This window comes from Cyprinus carpio, unplaced genomic scaffold (assembly GCF_018340385.1).
Source record: "Cyprinus carpio isolate SPL01 unplaced genomic scaffold, ASM1834038v1 S000006731, whole genome shotgun sequence".
Taxonomy (NCBI): Eukaryota; Metazoa; Chordata; class Actinopteri; order Cypriniformes; family Cyprinidae; genus Cyprinus; species Cyprinus carpio.
Genome location: NW_024879334.1, coordinates 43981 through 52084, shown reverse-complemented (window position 1 = coordinate 52084; position 8104 = coordinate 43981).

Below are 8104 nucleotides of genomic sequence, written 5' to 3'. Positions count from 1 at the left end.
TCACCATAGACAGAGCTGAGAACCAAATCACGAATCATTGAACTTTTAAAAGGTCAAGCCAGATAATGAGCGCCTTACATATGTGCTGTGTTTCCGTGTTAAAGCTCAGAACTGGTACCCCTTGATGATGGTTTGATTCCTGGAAAGAGTTCAAGAACCCTGTGATTGTACACAATAGCTTCTCTATCCTACATAAACTAGAAAACCCTCCAGAGTCTCTAACCAGGGGGCCTATAATATGATGTTCCAAAGACACAAATCAAAAAATATATGAAAATAAACTTAAATTTTGGAAAAAATACAATAATTTTAACAGTAAAGCAGTAGTCCTATACTTCCAGAACGACTTTCAAGAGATATGCCAAATAAATTAGATTTTTTTCCTACACTTAACTATATAATAACTAATAAGTTAACACAACAAACAACATTTTATTGTTCTTATTATGAGAATATTGCACAATAATAATTATATTATATGAATGACTGACCTGATAAAATGTATTATTAGTATAGTATAAGTAGTTAATAGTAAGTGATAATATTATATATAATAGTATACAAATTTTAATATCTAAAACAATTACATTAATGAATAACGAACTGTCATAATATAATAATAATTATTATTATTGTTGTTGTTTTGCTTAATAATTCCTAATTTCCCAAATTCTTCGTATTTATAATTTTATTAGTGTATGAGGTAATGGTGGTAATGGCTGGCAAAATAAAAAATATTATTCAATCATTATTGATTATAATGCAATGCAAAATTATTAATATATATTATTAGCTGACTATATGATAAATTTTATTGCTGATTAGTAGTATATTATTAGTTGTAGTGTAATATTATATTTGGCTTGCCTCAGAATACTGCAAAATTATTATATTACTTATATTTATTAATGTATTGCTTGCTTTGCTTGGCTGCCCCTATAACAATGTATTATTATTTGGTTATTAATTGATCATATTAGTATAGCTCTTACATTTTATTATATAAATAGTTTAATCATTAATAATGACTTGCCTGGGCATTATTTGATCTATTAATTATTATTATTATGATTATTAATTAAGTATTAATATTCTTATTGATTAATTATTATTATTATTATTATATTATTATATTATTATTATTATTATTATATTTAATGCAAAAAAACGTTTTCCAAATTTATCAGCATTTAACAAGACTACCGCTAATCACACCAAGCAATCACACACACACACCTGAATCTTATTATACTCATTACAATTGCTTTGAAGTTGCTGAAAGTGTAAGTATATAAAAATAGAAAAACAACCGATCACAGGTACAAACTGTTACTTAATGACTTTAATGAAAAAAAGGGAATGAAAAACTCACTCAGGCTAATCAAGCTTTGTGAATGACATAAATCAAATGAATGGGTTATACCACTGAGGGTTGTGCCGATAGATGGATAGTCAGTGCGATTATCTCCTGTGGTGCTGACAAGCCGTCTACAACCTGCTAGAGTGAGACTCAGAGAGATACTAATGATTGATAATTTTATTTAAGTGTATTCAGCATGCTAGTATTTATATCAAGGATGCTAAATATTAGGGGCTTATTTTTAAATTTGCTCCAGTTACTGATTTCTTTTTTTGCGTGTTTTTTTTTAAACAGGTGAACATGTTTATGCAAAGCTAGATTTTACTATTGACACTATCATGACAGGCCGTATACTAACTTCATGATTAAAGAAACGGTGAGTGCCCTGTTTGTTTTGCTTGTTTTTTTTTTTTTAAAACAAATGTGCATACACACGATAAACTAATCAAAATATTGCCCTTATGCCCGCTTCAAATTCCGGGCGTGGAATGGAGGTGAATCCAGGATTTTGGTTGTCGGCAAAGCTAAACAGTCCTTATTCAACATAAATTTGTGTCGTGTCTTGATGTAGATGGTAAAAAGTTTCTTTCGTTTTGCTCATGCTCTTCGCGGTAGTGACTTGGCTGGTTCAAGGAAATAAACTAGGCTAGGGGAATTGTAACATTAATCAATCACAGATACCGACAAAGGGTGTCGGCAGTGTTGGGTCAGTTCAACCTGCTTGGGATAGTTGCAGCCCTTTTATAGCATATTAATAGAAACTAAGGAATTGCAGGGTGTACCTTGACTTAAAAAAAACGGAAACAGACACTGAGTTAGGGCGCTTCGAATGGAATCGAAATTTTAACTCACTTCTTGACTTTGGAGTCCTAACTGTGCAAGACATCTCTATTTTTTTTGGTCGCATCCATTAGGTTTTCTCAATTTTTCGATGATATTTATATTATGATAAAAAAAATAAAAAAATTTTGTCTCACAATAAAACCATTAGGCAAACACGAATTACCTCAACCGCAATTTTTTTTACTTTGCACGATTTTCTTTCGCATTCTGACTTCGGAACTCGCAAATCGCAAGATGATAAGCCCCATGTCGGATTCAACAGGGGGGGCATTGGTTGAAAAAAAAAAAAAAAATTGGGGGTAGTTCAGGGTTTACGGCTCGGGAGAGGGTCTGGGTGAGGTGTTGCACTGGGCGGCCAGTCAAGCACAAACAACAGAGACCCAAAACACCCATGGTGCCTACGGTTAAATACACACAAGAACAAAAAACGGTTTAAACTTTGGTTGGTTATTTGGTTTTGGGCAAAGTGTGGGAAGGTCCAAATCATGCTGGAAAATTGAACTCACAGGCCTCTCTGGATGCTGCAAATCTATCTAGCACTTCCGCTATCTACTCTTTAACTTCTTCAAAAAGCTGGTCACATAGGCCGGAGCGCAATAAAATGAACGGTGATTGTGCTATTCGACCCTGCGTGAAGCTTAACCGATCATACAGCTCTACACACCTTAAAACTATTAGATTTAAAAAAAACAAACACTTTTAAATTCATAGTATTTGTTGCTTATATTTAGTTTTAATAAAGGAACAACAGACACGTGCATAGATATTTCTTCTTCTATATGTTCTTACATTTGATCCGATTTTTTTAACTTTTTAAATTACTAAATATCAAGCACTTAAAAAATAACATGATTAAATGATAAAACAGCATACGACATGTCTATCACAGAGATAAATATAACGGAGAAAATATATGGTAAAAACATTAATGATCATGAGAAAAGTTTATGGGATATGATTGAGCTCCTTAGGATTTCTTTCTTGGGGTCCAGAAAACCCTGGAAACTTTACAGCAACGACAACAATCAACCACTCTTGATTGTTCCCCAAAAAAACCGGATTAACAAAAATAGAAGAATGCAAAGAGAAAAACACACAACCAAATGGCCCAGACCAGAGACGTCCACGACCCTACCAATCCAACCAGAACCCACACGCACAGAGAAGATATTCACACCACAGGGACGGTTGTGGTGGTCTGTTATCAGGCAGCCACCCTTAGCCGGCAGAAAAAACCACTATCACTACTTAGGAACGTGTATCAACACCCTAGGAACTGATTGACAAAACAACACTAAACATTGCTACACGTTCATGCCGTGTGGAACTTTCTCGCGTTACTGTTTTCGACGTACAACTTCTATGCAGAAAGATTCAACTTGAGCAACCACTTCGCATATCTTCATATGACTTCTAGTAAGCAAAAAAACAACTTACATTGATAGGTGAGGTGTAGCTAACCGACTCATCACATTCTGTCAAAAGAAGCAGTGGTGGACCTAAAGTAAGTAATATAAAAATAAGAAAAATGAACGGGTTAGCAAGAGTAGAAATCATTATGAATCCACGGTAACGCGTTTCTCTAAACGTCAGTACTATACTTCCGAAACAAATCTACGCAGAACATATTACTCTTTCCTCCCAGCATTTTTAATGCAGCTCTGAGAGAAACAGAACCACATAGTAACCTTTGCTAAAATCTGACCCTCTCTTGCGCCTGTAGCAAACCACTCAGTATTCTCCGGTATCCCAGATGCACCATGTTCTTCTGCCTTCCGGCAACAACACAACCCTCTAGCTAACCATTTACTGGTCTTGCTACCTGCAGCCATAGCTGTCATAACAGGCGCGGGGCAGGAGGGAAGCGGGGGTTGAAACCCTAGGTGGGGATCGGCGGCGCACGCTGAGGGGGTCGCGTGGTCTGACCCCTTGCCCCGCATTACGCAGTAAGCCCCACTGCGTCAAGGCACTCGAGGTGTCGCTCCTCTGTGCACGTGGGTCCGGACAGAACTTGTTGGTGTCGCTGGTTGTTTTACCGCCTAAGAACCTGTCGTGCACCGTCGTCATTAAAGTGAGAGGCTGAGTCAACGCTCGACAATCACGCCCACAACATACTAAGATTATATGAACACTCTTAAGGCAACCTTCCCGCCTTCAAACGTCTCACCAGACAGACGAGCAGGAAATAGCGACCTCGGTTCGACTTCTCTGAAGAAAGAATACTCCAACTTAAATAAAAGTGTAGACTGAACTTATAAAATTCATGTCATGCACAACCACTTACATTAAAATTGAAACAATGCATTATTATCTCTAATGGTGATTTTTTTAAAGTCTCCTAAAAGAAAGGTCTGGGTTATATTATAGGTAAAAATCAATCTCTGAATCCATTATAAAAAAAAAGAGTAAACAATCTGGCTAGGTCTCACTTCAAATCGTCATTGTATAACATGCATCAACCAACGCAGCAACAGGTAAATACAGTAACACATCGTTTTTTTAGATAACTATTATAAACAGCTTCAGCCAAAAGTTGACACATACCTAGTTTTCAAGTAGAAAAAAAAAACGTTGGGTTTGTCTAAGATTTTTATTTGGCATGTTTTTTCAAATCAGGCGCAATATGCTCAAAAAACTTTGTAGTTATTTGACCAAAAATACAGTAAAAGACAATAAAGAAAATTGAGAAAAATTATTCTACCATTTTCCATAATATCTGTCTTCTCTGGAAGAACATTTCCACCACGCGCAAAAAAAATAAAAAAAACCTGTAATTGCAACTTATCATCAAAGCTTTTATCTCTCGCAATTGCAAGTTTTATCTCTCAGTTTCGGGAAGAGAATGTCAGAATTGCCGAGAGAAAAATTTTGCATGTAACCATTTCTGCAGTTAATCTTTTTATTTAAGTCCCCAAACTTGTGGGACTGAGATCTTTTGTTGTGCAGGTGTATGATTATTAGTTAGAGAGAACATTGTTAGTATCATGCTTTACGACACTCGCCTAAAAACACTTAATAATCAGGTTTCTACTATCTCCTCTCTGGTAACTTTGATGCATTTTATTTAATTAAGAACACATTTTTTGTGCTGTGTAACTCACCTTCTGTTCTATTTGACATCACCACATCCACGTCTGGGTGTGAAATAACAAAGAAGTAAAAACTAGTCAGAAAAATCTAATGGACACACAAGCATATATTTCACATTGTTGAGAAAAGGTTTCTTGGAGACGAAGGGTTTAGCTGCTCTACAGCAGCACACAGGCATGCCAGCAACTTGTGTTGGATACGAAAAGACAGAGAGGAAAAGGGAATACATTTTTTGATAAGAGATAGAGAAAGGAGGACAAAAAAAGCAAAAGAGCAGAGAAAAAACATGCTAGTAAAACCGTCAGAGGAATATCACAAGACCCCCAGACGGTCCGCAGTACAGCCGGGCGTTGTCTGCCAGAGAGCAAAGCGAGAGTTTCATCCCTGCTGGCATTTATAGAGAGCTATTGAACAAGACACAAACTCTGTCTCTCTCCTCTCTGGTGTTGTTCTGTGTGAGACAGAAAACAATAGCATTACAGTACCAGACTGTACACTTATACAAGCTCCTGTCTTCTCACTATTCGCTTATAACTCATTGCTAGCTTTCTCTCAATTTCAAACTCAACAAAAGTGACAGTAAATACACTTATGTTACAAAAGACTCAAATAAATGAACGTTTTATTCATCAGAGAATCCTGAAAAATAAAGTGCATTGCACAAAAAAACTGTGTTTTCATCAACATTGAGAATAATCAGAAGTGTTTCTTGAGCAGCAAATCATCATATTAGAATGATTTCTGAAGATGTCAGTGTACGACACTGAAGAGGATGTAATGATGCTTGAAATGTCAGCTTTGATCACAGAAATAAACTTACATTTTTAACATAGATTCATATATAGACCCTGGCCACTAGTTTGGTACCTGTATATTTTTAAAGAGCAGAAAAGACTTCTTTAGTAGTGTTATACTTTGCTGAAACAGTTTGTATGATCTTTAACTCATAATTGCTGATAGTCGCGTGTTTGAAATGTGTTTACATGTGATTTACACATTATCTGGTTTAGGAGTTTAAGCATAATTGAATAGAAGATGGTGAGTTTTTTTGGTACAAAATCCACAGGACAATTTGTTCTTTTTCTATTATTATGTGTGACTCATCAACTTTTCCTTTCTTCAAAGGAATAAATACATTTGTAAAAAGATATCAAATAAAAAAAGCACTTATTTAAAATTTAATGTATTATTTCATAATGTATTACAGTTTTTAATGTATTGTTAGATCAAATAAATGCAGCCTTTGTTAGCAATAGCACTTGACTTCTTTTTTCGAAATCATCAAATGATCTGAGCTGCTATTCACATTAACAGAGTAGGACACAGCGCGGCACTGTTATTGACTCAGTTGTTTGAGACATAACCTCTGAGCAATAACATGTTCCTCCAGCACTTTCATTCATGGACGTCTATTCTGTGTACCCATTCACCCAGTTCTATCAATTCATGGAAATAATGAGGAACGACACATTTTCAAGGTGAATGCGTTCATCATGCAAACAGGTTCCGTTAAACGGAGTTGCTTCAATATTTAATAACACGCTGTTGCCGTAATGCACTCTTGTTTAATGATCTCACTTACAGACTCATTTTGAAAAGGACCTGAAACAGTCTCCTGAGGGGTCAGAAACGGATCTGGCTTTCTGCTCCTCTGCATTTCAAGCAGGTTATTCATTGTTAACCAAAATCTAAAACTACTTGTTAATTGAAAATAAAGCTGAAATAAAATATGTTTATAAATATTAGATTTAGAAAAACATAAATATTGTATTTAGAATTTAGAACTGTTGCCTTGTCATTAACAAAATAAGTTAAAAGAAAAGATACTAACATTCTGGAAACTATAAATAAAAGCAACTGAACTGAAATAGAATAATGATTAACTTAAATAGTAATCTATGTAAAACCAGAAAACTATCTAAAAAATGAAAAAGCACATATCAAAATGTAAAAAATAATAAAATAGTAATAATAATAAACCAAAAAACTGAAAAACACTTTCAGTATAAATATAAAATATAAAAGCTAATTCAAGGTTTTATAGTTAACTAAAAGTAAAAATACAACCATAAAGAAAATCATTCTTAAAAAATAATAAAGTAAAATAAAATCAATCAAAATATATACAAAAAGCTTAAATGTATTTCATTTTTTCAGCTAGTTGCCAAGGAAACATTTAGTTTAACCTGATGTACTAACATAACAAAGCAAATAAAATGAAAATAAACGCTGTATAGACATATTAAAAAACAAAAAAAAAAAAAAAAAAAAAAAACAACAAAACAAATTACTAAAACTTATAAAACTAACTAAAATTGAATGACAAAAAAATAACATCTCAGAAACAAAAAAGCTAAAGTTATTCATTTATTTCTCCTATCTAATGCCAGTGCTGTCTAGGAGAAGCAGCTGAGATATTCATTTTTTAAAGAAACACGTCAATGACAAACACAGATCTCAGAAATCACCCACACATTCGTCGTCGTCAGGGGCCATTACCCGCACAATCCATCAGCTGCAGATCTGGAGAGCCGCACATACAAACACAGAGTAATCACAACGTCATCACACACAACACATCGTCTTCATGAGCGACAGAAAGAGAGAAGAGCGAGCGAAGGTTTTGACACACTGACTTAATGTGTTTGCTTGTGACCTAAAATCTTGAATGCCGCTAATAAAACAAAACAGTCCATTCCACAGCCATAAACAATCAGCCCAGCAACAAGACAAAGTGCAAAAAAAAAATTTACTAAATAATTGCATATATTATTTTGCAGTCCAAGGTACTTTTTCTATGGACTAGTGAAA